Source organism: Anomaloglossus baeobatrachus, chromosome 6, assembly GCF_048569485.1.
Source record: "Anomaloglossus baeobatrachus isolate aAnoBae1 chromosome 6, aAnoBae1.hap1, whole genome shotgun sequence".
NCBI classification, from domain to species: domain Eukaryota; kingdom Metazoa; phylum Chordata; class Amphibia; order Anura; family Aromobatidae; genus Anomaloglossus; species Anomaloglossus baeobatrachus.
Genome location: NC_134358.1, coordinates 439,794,810 through 439,809,690, shown reverse-complemented (window position 1 = coordinate 439,809,690; position 14,881 = coordinate 439,794,810). Strand labels below are relative to the sequence as shown.

At 46.2% G+C, this 14,881-nt stretch overlaps 1 long non-coding RNA gene across 2 annotated transcripts in view; it reads right to left on the bottom strand.

Moving 5' to 3' along the window:
• Positions 1-14,881, bottom strand: part of LOC142243377 (uncharacterized) — a 296,303-nt gene that overhangs the window by 106,735 nt on the left and 174,687 nt on the right. The window lies entirely within an intron of this gene.

The window sequence follows — 14,881 nt, the reverse complement described above, 5'->3', positions numbered from 1 at the left end:
CCCAAAAGTCTTGGGGATCATCAAGATTTTGTCCTAGAAAACTGAGATGGGCCTTTATGTTCTTTTTCTGCAGCAGTGGTTTTTGTCTTGGAACTCTGCCATACAGGCCATTTTTGCCCAGTCTCTTTCTTATTGTGGAGTCATAAACGCTGACCTTAACTGAGGCAAGCGAGGCCTGCAATTCTGTGGATGTTGTTGTGAGGTCTTTTGTGACCTCTTTGAGTCATAGCTGCGTTCTAGTGTCGATTTTGGTCAGCTGACAAATCCTGGGAAGGTTCACCACTGTTCCATGATTTTGCCATTTGTAGATAATAGCTCTTATTGTGGCTCGCTGGAGTCATCCAGCTTTAGAAATGGCTTTTTAACCTTTTTCCATACTAATAGATTTCAATGACTTTGCTTCTCATTTGTTCCTAAATTTCTTTGGATCATGGCTAGTGAACTCAGTTCCCAAAGATGTGATAACCCACAGTTAATTTAAGGGGGGCAATCCCTTTTTTCAAAGAGGACTATTTAAGTTTGGATTTCTTTCCCCCTTAATAATAAAGATCTTCATTTATAAACTGCATTTTGTGTTGACTTGTGTTATCTTTGTCTAATATTTACAGTTGTTTCGTGATCTGAATTATTTAAGTGTGACATACATGCAAAAGAATAAGAAATCCGGAAGGGGCAAACACTTTTTCACACCACTGTATGTGGGTATATATAATATGCAATAATATATAATATTTATACACACACAGTATATATGAATTGGAGGCATATACTACTAATGTACATACAATCTCTACTATATTTATGAACTCTAGAAGTTGCATATCTAGTGGACATGATCATACAATGCAATGTGTGCGTACATTGATACCTATCATCTGGTTCATGTCGTGCTACATGTTTTTGGCTTTGTAGCCAGTTTTATTATATGAAATGCACAAGAAAATGGATACATTTTTAGCTTTTAGTGACTCCTCTTGTGCCTGTTTTGATAGAATAGTATGAGTAAATGCAAAAGGAAGCTACAAAGTGAATGTAATTGTGTAACATGATAACGTAGCAATTAGCTTGATGTCATTTTGCCTCCAAACTCTTACACTTTCAATACTGATACATTGTCAGATTATGTAGCAATTAGTGATGAGCGAGCATGCTTGTCACTACTCGGTACTCGCACGAGTATCACTGTACTCGGGCTGCTCGGCGGGGACCGAGTAATCTCGCGATACTCGTGCTTTACTCGTGGTCTTCATTTCTGCATGTTGGCGCTCTTTTGAGAGCCAGCCCTCATGCAGGGATTGGCTGGCAGACCACTGCAATGCCACAGCCCTGTTAGTTGTGGAATTGCAGTGATTGGCCGGCCTGCACAGCGTCACCGAGCCTTTATATAGGCCGGCGCGCTGTGCTCTGCTCACAGCTATTCTGACAGTGAGTGTAGGGAGAGTGTCGCTGATTCAGGGAAAGCTTTGCGGCCCTTTATAGCTTTTTCAGTTGCAGGGCTGCAAACAGTGTGACCAAAAGTCCTTCTCAGGACTATTCTAGTTGTATACAGGCAGGCAGGGTATAGCCAGGTCGGCGTACAGTAGCAGAGTCCTTCTCAGGACTATTGTTGCTATATACAGGCAGGGTATAGCCAGGTCTGAATACAGGCTAGTGACCAAAAGAGTCCTTGTCAGGACTATTGTAGCAGTATACAGGCAGGCAGGCAGGCAGGGTAGTGGTGACCGTATACCAGCCTTCATATCTGGGGCTGGTGTACACAGTGTAAAACAGTCCAGATAGTGTCTGACTTGTCTGTACTGTAATTGTCGCTCCCCAAAAAAACCTGTTAGGTTATTATTGCGTCCGTGCTTGGTTTTTAAAACCGCACGTGTGTGCCTGTTGGTGGCAGCGTACAGGTGCACTGGTGTGCGTTTACCAAACTATTATATAACGCACAAGTGTAGTGTATAATACACGTCAGTCAGCAGTGGCTGATAGTGTCAGAGTTCTTAATTTTTGCTCCTAAAACCTGTGTTAGGTTATTATTGCGTCCGTGCTTGGTTTTTAAAACCGCACGTGTGTGCCTGTTGGTGGCAGCGTACAGGTGCACTGGTGTGCGTTTACCAAACTATTATATAACGCACAAGTGTAGTGTATAATACACGTCAGTCAGCAGTGGCTGATAGTGTCAGAGTTCTTAATTTTTGCTCCTAAAACCTGTGTTAGGTTATTATTGCGTCCGTGCTTGGTTTTTAAAACCGCACGTGTGTGCCTGTTGGTGGCAGCGTACAGGTGCACTGGTGTGCGTTTACCAAACTATTATATAACGCACAAGTGTAGTGTATAATACACGTCAGTCAGCAGTGGCTGATAGTGTCAGAGTTCTTAATTTTTGCTCCTAAAACCTGTGTTAGGTTATTATTGCGTCCGTGCTTGGTTTTTAAAACCGCACGTGTGTGCCTGTTGGTGGCAGCGTACAGGTGCACTGGTGTGCGTTTACCAAACTATTATATAACGCACAAGTGTAGTGTATAATACACGTCAGTCAGCAGTGGCTGATAGTGTCAGAGTTCTTAATTTTTGCTCCTAAAACCTGTGTTAGGTTATTATTGCGTCCGTGCTTGGTTTTTAAAACCGCACGTGTGTGCCTGTTGGTGGCAGCGTACAGGTGCACTGGTGTGCGTTTACCAAACTATTATATAACGCACAAGTGTAGTGTATAATACACGTCAGTCAGCAGTGGCTGATAGTGTCAGAGTTCTTAATTTTTGCTCCTAAAACCTGTGTTAGGTTATTATTGCGTCCGTGCTTGGTTTTTAAAACCGCACGTGTGTGCCTGTTGGTGGCAGCGTACAGGTGCACTGGTGTGCGTTTACCAAACTATTATATAACGCACAAGTGTAGTGTATAATACACGTCAGTCAGCAGTGGCTGATAGTGTCAGAGTTCTTAATTTTTGCTCCTAAAACCTGTGTTAGGTTATTATTGCGTCCGTGCTTGGTTTTTAAAACCGCACGTGTGTGCCTGTTGGTGGCAGCGTACAGGTGCACTGGTGTGCGTTTACCAAACTATTATATAACGCACAAGTGTAGTGTATAATACACGTCAGTCAGCAGTGGCTGATAGTGTCAGAGTTCTTAATTTTTGCTCCTAAAACCTGTGTTAGGTTATTATTGCGTCCGTGCTTGGTTTTTAAAACCGCACGTGTGTGCCTGTTGGTGGCAGCGTACAGGTGCACTGGTGTGCGTTTACCAAACTATTATATAACGCACAAGTGTAGTGTATAATACACGTCAGTCAGCAGTGGCTGATAGTGTCAGAGTTCTTAATTTTTGCTCCTAAAACCTGTGTTAGGTTATTATTGCGTCCGTGCTTGGTTTTTAAAACCGCACGTGTGTGCCTGTTGGTGGCAGCGTACAGGTGCACTGGTGTGCGTTTACCAAACTATTATATAACGCACAAGTGTAGTGTATAATACACGTCAGTCAGCAGTGGCTGATAGTGTCAGAGTTCTTAATTTTTGCTCCTAAAACCTGTGTTAGGTTATTATTGCGTCCGTGCTTGGTTTTTAAAACCGCACGTGTGTGCCTGTTGGTGGCAGCGTACAGGTGCACTGGTGTGCGTTTACCAAACTATTATATAACGCACAAGTGTAGTGTATAATACACGTCAGTCAGCAGTGGCTGATAGTGTCAGAGTTCTTAATTTTTGCTCCTAAAACCTGTGTTAGGTTATTATTGCGTCCGTGCTTGCATTTAAAAACCGCACGTGTGTGCCTGTCGGTGGCAGCGTACAGGTGCACTTGTGTGCAATTTCCAGAAACTTTGATATAACGCACAAGTAGTGAATATACACGTCAGCAGTGCACAGCATTGCAAAATGCGCAAGGGCATTGGCAAGGAACAAGGAAGTGGACGTGATGGTGGTGCAGGCAGAGGCCGAGGTCGTGGGCAAGCTCTAATTTCGCCACAACAAAGGGCCACATCTAGTCGCTCGCACGTCCTGTCCCAAATTCTTGGGGACCGCAGCAGTACACCGCTCTTGAACCAAGACCAGTGTCAACAGGTTGTTAGTTGGATAGCGGATAATGCTTCCAGTCAGATTGGCACCACCACAAACACTCTGTCTTCCACACGGTCAAGTGTCAGTAGCCGTGATACTGCACCGCACATTTCTGAACCTGATCCTCCTTCCTACCACCAGGCTGAGTACACGTCCTCCTCGGACATTAATGATCCCACACTTGGACACTCGGAAGAGCTGTTCACGTTTCCATTCACACATTCTGGCCTCTCGCCAGCTCATATTGAAGTGGGTCATGAGGAGATCGTCTGTACAGATGGCCAAATATTTGAGCAGCCACGTTCTCACGAAGTTGGCAACGTGTCTCAACAAGTGGTGGACGATGATGAGACACAATTGTCAGCAAGTCAGGAGGAGGAGCAGGGTGCGGAAGAGGAAGACGACGTGGTGGATGATCCAGTAACTGACCCAACCTGGCAGGAGGATATGCAGAGCGAGGACAGCAGTGCACAGGGGGAGGGAGGCGTAGCATCACAACAGGCAGTAAGAAGCAGGGTGGTGGCCCCAGGCAGAAGTCAGGCAACCGTTCCCCGGAACAACACGACGACACAAGGTGCCTGTACAAATGTTAGGTCTTCACGAGTCTGGCAGTTTTTTAAGTTGGATCCAGATGATTCAAAAAAGGCCATTTGCAACACCTGCCGTGCCAGCATCAGCAGGGGTACCAAAACTAGCAGCCTGACCACCACCAGCATGATCAGGCACATGTCAGCCAAGCACCCGACTTTGTGGGAAGTACAACAGAGTCGAGGAGCAGTGCTTGCTGATGTCACTGCTACGTCTTCGCTGGTTGTGCATGCGAGCCAATCCTCTGTCCATGCTGCCTGCGAACAAGCCTCCTCCACTCCTGCACCTGCAGTTGCCTACGCAGAAAGAACACCATCATCAAGCACGTCCTTGTCCCAGCGCAGCGTTCAGTTATCCATTCAGCAAACCTTTGAACGCAGGCGCAAATACACTGCCAACACCCCACATGCCACAGTTCTAAATGCTAACATTTCGCGACTGCTTGCGCTGGAAATGTTGCCTTTTAGGCTGGTGGAGACAGAAGCATTCCGTGACCTGATGGCGGCAGCTGTCCCACGTTACTCGGTCCCCAGCCGCCACTATTTCTCCCGGTGTGCCGTCCCCGCGTTGCATAACCACGTGTCACAAAACATCACACGTGCCCTGAACAACGCTGTTTCACCCAAGGTCCACCTAACCACAGACACGTGGACAAGTGCTTGTGGGCAAGGCCGCTACATCTCGTTGACGGCACACTGGGTTAATATTGTGGAAGCTGGGACCCAGTCTGAGCGAGGGACGCAACACGTCCTTCCCACACCAAGGTTTGCAGGCCCTACCTCAGTCAGTGTTTCACCCACACTCTACAGCTCCGGAATGTCATGCTCTTCAGCCTCCTCCTCCTCCTGCGCATCCTCATCCACTGTGCCCTCCACACCAGTCACAAGCTGGAAGCACTGCAGCACTGCCTCGGCGAAGCGGCAACAGGCTGTGCTGAAGCTAATCTGCATAGGTGACAAACCCCACAATGCAGAAGAGCTGTGGACAGCTCTGAAACAGCAGGCAGATCACTGGCTCACACCTCTGAACCTAAAGCCAGGAAAGGTCGTTTGTGACAATGGCCGGAACCTGGTGGCGGCTTTGAGGCGAGGCCAGCTGACACATGTTCCATGCGTGGCCCATGTGCTCAACCTCGTGGTTCAGCGGTTTATAAAGTCATACCCAGAGCTGTCTGATCTGCTGGTAAAAGTTCGCCGCCTGTCTGCACATTTTCGAAAGTCACCTACTGCTTCAGCCGGCCTTGCCGGCTTTCAGCGCCGTTTGCATCTTCCGGCTCACAGACTGGTGTGTGATGTCCCCACGCGTTGGAATTCAACTCTGCACATGTTGGTCAGGATATGTGAGCAGAAGAGGGCAGTTGTTGAGTACCTGCATCACCTAAGCCGTCGGGAAATGGGTCAAACTCCACACATAACACCTGAGGAGTGGAGATGGATGTCAGACCTATGTACCATCCTCCAAAACTTTGAGGACTCCACCAAGATGGTGAGTGGTGATGACGCCATTATTAGCGTCACCATACCGCTACTCTGCCTTCTAAAACGGTCCCTGCTGAAAAACAAACATGATGCATTGCAGGCGGAGCGCGATGAGTTGCAGCAAGAAACAGTAGTGGGTGTGGGTGATAACACACAGCCCAGCCTCGTCTCATCACAACGTGCAGTGGAGGACTATGACGAGGAGGAGGATGAAGACATGGAGCAACTCTCCGGCCAAATTGAGGATATGACATGCACACCAGTCATATCCTCGATTCAGCGTGGCTGGCCAGAGGACAGGGTAGATGAGGAGGAGGAGGAGGAGGAGGAGGAGGAGGAGGAGGAGGACAGCATGTTCAGTCATCTTGTTGGTCAGGCTACTGAAGTCCTGGCTGTTAAGAGTCTGGCGCACATGGCTGACTTTATGGTAAGCTGCCTGTCTCGTGACCCTCGCGTTAAGAACATCTTGGCCGACAATCATTACTGGTTGGTAACACTGTTAGACCCACGCTACAAGGAGAACTTTTTGTCTCTTATTCCCGTGGAGGAGAGGTCAACCAAAATGCAGCAGTTTCGGAAGGCCATACTCACGGAAGTAGGCAAAGCATTCCCCTCACAAAACGCTAGCGGCATAGGTCAGGAATCAGTGGACAACCGAGGCGTACAGCCGAGAGAGGCACAAGTCCAATCCGCCAGAGGTAGGGGAACAGTCTTTAAGATGTGGGACAGTTTTCTCAGCCCCTCACGTACCACAGCCCCTGAGGTGCGGGGTAGTGCCACAAGAAATCCTAAGTTTGCCCAGATGCTGAAGGAGTACCTTGCAGATCGAACAACTGTACTCCGACATTCCTCTGTGCCTTACAATTATTGGGTATCCAAGCTGGACACGTGGCATGAATTGGCTCTCTACGCCTTGGAAGTCCTGGCCTGCCCTGCTGCTAGCGTTTTGTCAGAGCGTGTTTTTAGTGCCGCAGGTGGAATCATTACAGATAAACGCACCCGCCTGTCAACTGAAAATGCTGACAGGCTGACTCTGATAAAGATGAACAAGGGTTGGATTGGGCCAGACTTCACCACACCACCAGCAAATGAGAGCGGAGTTTAAAGTTTGCCATGTACCTCCACTCACCCATGGGTACACTTCTCGACTTTGGATAATCGCTGGACTGCTCCTCCTTCTCCTCATGCGCCATCATGATGACCGTTACAATAGTTAGGTCTTTGTTTCAGGTATACCCCCAGTGGTAAATTTTTTCGCCCATTCTTTGCAGAATGGACATTACAACGACAGGAGACCCGCTCCTTTGCAATGGGAACAATGTTTTGAGGCCCTCATGCACGTCTCTACCCAGGGACAACGTGGAGCCTCCCAATTTTTGGCTGCCCTGCCTAAGGGCTATACTGAAATACACCCACTTCCTTACAATGGGCACTTCAGGTTTACAGGCCATCATGCACGTCTCTATCCAGGGACAATGTGGAGCCTCCCAATTTTTGGCTGCCCTGGCAAAGGGCTATACTGAAATACACCCACTTCCTTACAATGGGCACTTCAGGTTTACAGGCCATCATGCACGTCTCTATCCAGGGACAATGTGGAGCCTCCCAATTTTTGGCTGCCCTGGCAAAGGGCTATACTAAAATAGACCCACTTCCTTACAATGGGCACTTCAGGTTTACAGGCCATCATGCACGTCTCTATCCAGGGACAATGTGGAGCCTCCCAATTTTTGGCTGCCCTGGCAAAGGGCTATACTGAAATAGACCCACTTCCTTAAAATGGACACTTAATGTTTTGAGGCCATCATGCACGTCTCTACCCAGGGACAATGTGGAGCCTCCCAATTTTTGGCTGCCCTGGCAAAGGGCTATACTGAAATACACCCACTTCCTTACAATGGGCACTTCAGGTTTACAGGCCATCATGCACGTCTCTATCCAGGGACAATGTGGAGCCTCCCAATTTTTGGCTGCCCTGGCAAAGGGCTATACTAAAATAGACCCACTTCCTTACAATGGGCACTTCAGGTTTACAGGCCATCATGCACGTCTCTATCCAGGGACAATGTGGAGCCTCCCAATTTTTGGCTGCCCTGGCAAAGGGCTATACTAAAATAGACCCACTTCCTTACAATGGGCACTTCAGGTTTACAGGCCATCATGCACGTCTCTATCCAGGGACAATGTGGAGCCTCCCAATTTTTGGCTGCCCTGGCAAAGGGCTATACTAAAATAGACCCACTTCCTTACAATGGGCACTTCAGGTTTACAGGCCATCATGCACGTCTCTATCCAGGGACAATGTGGAGCCTCCCAATTTTTGGCTGCCCTGGCAAAGGGCTATACTGAAATAGACCCACTTCCTTACAATGGGCACTTCAGGTTTACAGGCCATCATGCACGTCTCTATCCAGGGACAATGTGGAGCCTCCCAATTTTTGGCTGCCCTGGCAAAGGGCTATACTGAAATAGACCCACTTCCTTACAATGGGCACTTCAGGTTTACAGGCCATCATGCACGTCTCTATCCAGGGACAATGTGGAGCCTCCCAATTTTTGGCTGCCCTGGCAAAGGGCTATACTGAAATAGACCCACTTCCTTACAATGGGCACTTCAGGTTTACAGGCCATCATGCACGTCTCTATCCAGGGACAATGTGGAGCCTCCCAATTTTTGGCTGCCCTGGCAAAGGGCTATACTAAAATAGACCCACTTCCTTACAATGGGCACTTCAGGTTTACAGGCCATCATGCACGTCTCTATCCAGGGACATTGGTGAACCTCACAATTTTGGACTGCCCTGGCAAAGGAAAATACTACAAAGACTCACTTCCTCAAAATGGGCACATTAGACTCAAGAGGCCTTCATGTACGTCTCTTCTCAGGGACATCGGAGTGCCACACAATGTTTTCACGTAAAATCTTTCATGTATTAATCTCAAAAAGTAACATACACCAGCTCTATCTCACTATTGGGTATGTGCCCTTAACATTTCTGCCATGAAAAATCATTTTGGGGTCATTTTGGAAGGTTTTCTGGTGAGTCCGTAAAAATGGCGTAAAACGCGGACAAAATTGTTCACAGCTGTGACTTTTGAGTGATAAATGCTTCAAGGGGTCTTCCCCATGCTGTTGCCATGTCATTTGAGCACTCTTCTGAGACTTTTGTGCCATTTTTAGGGTTTCTCCATGCTGCCGGGAGGTCATTTCACAAAAATACTCGGGTCTCCCATAGGATAACATTGGGCTCGTTGCTCGGGCCGAGTACACGAGTATCTTGGGAGGCTCGGCCCGAGCTTCGAGCACCCGAGCTTTTTAGTACTCGCTCATCACTAGTAGCAATACACACCATTCAGAGAAATTTTAACACTCTATTGTCAATTACAGGAGGAATAAAAAAGGAATGGCACAACAATTTTCTATGAGAAAGGTGTTTCAGAATGAGTAATATAATTATTTACTAAACAGACATCTCGGAAAGACGCCAGAGTATAATAAATGGAGCTGTAAAAAAAAATTATACCGACTTTGCCGCCATCCTCATCTGTTCCTCAAACGCAGCTACTCACCTGGTGAGTATATATTTTTTTAACCTCTACCCAACCCTAAAGGAAAGCTGATTTTGCAGGATTCAAGTGAATTGAATATAAATATATTGGATTTCAGGGAATCCATATTATTTTAAATTCAAAGCGAATTAGATTCACTCATCTCTAGTGTCTAATTTGGAAAATAAAAAGGAAAATAGTTAATCTAATCAGGGCACATCCATAAGGGTACCGTCTTACTAAACAACGTACCAGCGAATCCGACCACGAACGACCTGGTCAGGATCGCTGGTGCGTCGCTACATGGTCTTTGGTGAGCTGTCAATCAGGCAGATCTCACCAGCAACCAGCCACCAGCCACCAGAGACTCTGTGCTTGGTAACCAGGGTAAATAACGGGTAACTAAGCAAAGCGCTTTGCTTGGTTACCCGATATTTACCCTCGTTACCAGTGTACACCACTTAGCGCTGGCTCCCTGCACATGTAGCCAGGGTACACATCGTGTTACTAAGGCAAAGCGCTTTGCTTAATTACCCAATATTTATCCTGGCTACATGTGCAGGGAGCCAGCGCTAAGCGGTGTACGCTGGTAACCAGGGTAAGTATCGGGTAACCAAGCAAAGCGCTTTGCTTAGTTACCTGATATTTACCCTGGTTACCAGCATACGCTGCTTACACAGAGTCAGTGCTCGTTGGTCTTCCGCCGTCAAACACGCCCATGTGTGCTGCACAGCGGGAGACCAATGAGCAAAAAATTAACCATAACAGTGTGTAACGATCAGCGATTTCACAGCAGGGGCCAGGTCGCTGCTTAGTGTCACACACAGCGAGATCACTGATGAGGTCACTGGTGCATCACAAAACCTGTGACTCAGCAGCGATCTCGCTAGCGATCTCACTATGTGAGAAGTACCCCTAAGTATCAGGCTCATCTTATGCTGATCTCAAGTTTACCAAAGATAAACTAACCTGAAAAGTAAAGGGACCTCTGATAGATGATTTAATGAGTTAATATCATGGTTGTAACATGGTGACTAGAAATGGTGGTGGCTAGACTGGCCCTCAGACTATGGGCCCTAATCTATAGCCACCATCCAGGGGTACGCCTGATGGTGGCAAGGTCTGGACTGCCAGCGTAGCTCTGACTCTTGCTAAGGCCCTCCTCTCCCCCACCCCCAGGAAGGGTCTGGACAAGAGTGATGAATCCCATAGAAACAGATTGATGGGAAAACCAAAGCAGAAACTCACTGCAAGCACACACACGGGTAAAGAATTGGTGGAGGAAGGTTGAACTAGATGGATCTAGGTCTTTTTTCAACCTAAGTAACTATGTAACTATGTAAAGACAATATGTGCTCAGAGAGAAATAAAGTACAGGGAGGAAATAAACAAACAACAAGGATATTTCTACAGCACACCAAATAACACTCAGCAGTTCACCAAAAGCTGACTATCAACTCACAAAGACCGGTATCGCTAGAACTATAGTCAGCATGGAGGAACAGGTTCCACCATCTTTTAAAGGGCGGAGGCCTCCATGATAGGTCTTCAGAAACCGGTCACCCTAGTAGAAATTCACAGGCCAGCAGGAATTAACTCCTGCTAGACCATTCCACAATGAGCACAACAATGGCCGACGCCCGGCCCCTGACTGACCAACTTAAAAGCATGAAGTGGCGTGTCAGACTCTGCAGTGTGAACACGGTAGAAGTCGCCATGACACCTGGTGAGTATAGAGTAGAACCAGGGGTGGGATTCAGCCGGTTCTTTCCGGTTCTGGAGAACTGGTTGTTAAAATAGCAGCCGGTTCCCAGAACCGGCAAGAAACAGCTCCAGCGATCCGGTTCCCTGTATTCACTTGTGTTAGTGTCTCTTTAACACACTAGCACAAATGAATCCCCGTACCTCCGCGCCGCACTTCCGGGTTCAGTGAAGCCTGTCAGCTCCCTGACCCGGCGTGCAGCAACACGATGACGCTACAGAGGTCACGGCAGTGTGAGGAGAAAGCTCCTCCTACTGCCCTCTGTCAGCGTCACTGTGACTGCAGACTGCAGAGAGCCACGGAGGAGGACGGAAGACAGAGAAGCAGCCGCTGGTGTTTGGAGCAAGGTAAGCGCTCATAGAGCCGAAGATGCAGGGAGAGGGGCTGCATAAGATGGCAGCTATATTGGGAGACTAGCTGCATAAAGATGGCAGCTATATGGGAGAGGGGCTGCATTAGAGGGCAGCTATATGGGGAAAGGAGGCCACAAAAGATGGCAGCTATATGGGGAAAGGAGGCCACAAAAGATGGCAGCTATATGGGGAAAGGAGGCCACAAAAGATGGCAGCTATATGGGGAGAGGGGTCACAAAAGATGGCAGCTATATGGGGAGAGGAGCCGCATAAAGATGGGAGCTATATGGGGAGAGGAGGCTGCATAAGATGGGAACTATATGGGGAGAGGAGGCTGCATAGATGGGAACTATATGGGGAGAGGAGGCTGCATAGATGGTAGCTATATGGGAAAAGGAGCACATGGGATAAGATCTGCTGGGAAAAGAAGCCATGATGGGATGGGATCTGTAGGGGGAAAGGAGCCACAAGGGATGGGATCTGTAGGGGAAAGGGGCCATAATGGGATGGGATCTGTAGGGGGAAAGGGGCCATAATGGGATGGGATCTGTAGGGGGAAAGGGGCCATAATGGGATGGGATCTGTAGGGGGAAAAGGAGCCACATGGGATGGGATCTGTAGGGGGAAAGGAGCCACATGGGATGAGATCTATATGGGGAAGGTTGTCCGTTCAAATTTTAGCAGGCTCCTTTAGTAATAATTTTTAAAAATTGTAGAAAAAACATTTAATACAATATGACTGACAGTGACTGGAACAACTGGTGCTGGACAGGAGAGTGAGGGTATAGGAGGGGAAAAAGGGGAAAGAGATTTTACTTTAAATTACTTGTATTTTTTGGTTGAGCAAAGTGCGTGAAAATGGGTGTGGCTAACAAAATGCGTGTGGTTACAGAATGGGAGTGGTTTTCAACTGGGCGGGGTTTTAACCTGTTAAAAATTTGAATCCCACCCCTGAGTAGAACACCACATTACAGTTAAATCCACAGCATAAAAAATATTAACTTGAACTGACAAAGTAGTTCGCCTTATCACCCAATATTGACTCATGATTGCTTTTGTAGGCAATAGAAAAAGAAAAAAGCTTGCTCTCACCATCATTAAAATGGGAGCTGCTCCTAATACATGGAAAACTATTGAGAACACAAGTGCAAAAAAGTATGATAGAAAAAAGTGCACTCCAATATTTATATATCACAGAAAAAATGCACATATCAAAAAGTATTAATTTATTATTATTATCAAACCATACAAATCAAGTCATTCTACAATAAATGTATAATCAGATATTTTAAAAGCACTTAAATATCTCAAAGTAAAGGAGACATAGGCCTTGTGGCACAGATCATAATAAACCAACCACACTACAACCACTTCAAATAATCACAAAGGCGACACACCAAAAAAGATCTATAAGTAGTAATACACCTAACATAGCCGAAACAATGTATAGTAATACACCTAACATAGCCGAAACAATGTAAAATCTAATAGCCAAATATAGATCGACATGTAAAAGAGAATACAATACAGAACAAATATAATACAGTAAAGGGCTGAGAGGTGCTAATAAAGCACGATCAATTAGCACTTAATGGGTGTCCCGAGAGGCGGTGGGGTAATAGAGACCTCATACATATGCAGCTGGCCGCAGACCAACTTCCGCAGAGGAATGTGAGCTGTCATGTGCCGATAAGTATATACAGTGGAAGATATAGCTACTAAACATTATTTATAGCTCCTGCACCACAATGTAAAATATGTGAATTAGATCCTACCTGCCATGTCCCATTTATAATACCTTGATTCATCGGTTACCTTTGCCCCTGCTATAGTTATGGGCGGCCCTGCGTGGTTATCAAACAATACAAACATTTGCCTACACAATTCTATTCATTTTCTAGAAGAAAGTCTTCATCCAGTTCAGAGAATGTTTGTTGTCACTACATTTCATTTGTAAGACTTTTCGTCCATTGGTTCCAATTTAGTACAAATATGGCCCCTGAGAGTAAAAGTGAATGAAATTTTATGAGCTGTTGTGAACGGTGCATAAATACTCCATCAGTTCTGAGCCCGTGGAGATTTGATTACATTTTATAGATTATTTAACAAGAGTTTTACAACTCCCTTCCTATACTGACCTAACACTTGTTAATTTGGAGGGAAACCAGTTTGATAATTATTTAATTTAATTCTGTTCAATAAATTACTATTTTCATAGGTCACTGATACAGAAAATACGCCTAATAAAATCAGCAGTAAAAATTATGCTGCTTTTTACTGTGTTTTGCTGTGTTTTATTTCTTGCAGATTTTATTCAATAGTGCAAGGTAAAACGCATCCCAGCAAAGCTTATGAGAATCTTGTGCACATGTTGCAGATTTTTTTCAATGTGGATTTTGATGCAGAACAAATCTGCAGCATGTCAATTCTTTCTGCATTTTTCCAGCTCGATCACTGCAATGGATTATATCTGTCAGTGCTAACACTTCGCCTCACACACCATGCATCCAGCAAGGTGTGTGAGACTCTCCGTAGCTCAGTAACCCATGGTCGTCATGGTGATGACCCAGGATTGCCATGGAAGCGATCGGGTCGCTGTGATCGCATTATAGGGACCCAATTGCCAGGGAGAGGTAAGTGATCCCTCTCATTGCCTCCTAAATCCCCACCACATTCAGGGGATTAAACTACCGGGAGAGGCACAGGCATTGGTATGGTCAGTGAGAACTGGGTCTTAGCCGTAACATCAGCTAGAGACCCGGCGGCGATCACGGGGCTACAGCGCAGGAACCCTCACGATCACCATGACTAAAAAAACCCCATGAAAAACGAATGGAAAAACGCGCAAACGATAAAAAATGTACGGTTTTTTTTCTGCTGCGTTTTTTCTGTCAAAGTGACAGTTTTGTGTGCAGAAAGGTTGCACACATTTGCTGCGTGGTCACATAGCCTTACAGTAACCAGTAACAATTAATTTTATTACACTATAGTGCTTTTTAAAAAGTAATAGTTTAATTTTGGGTCTTGGCATGAACTTCTATCTGATTTCCCCATTGACTTTAGAAATAAAAAAGAAAATATATATTTCAAAATTCACATACAGCTTCTCT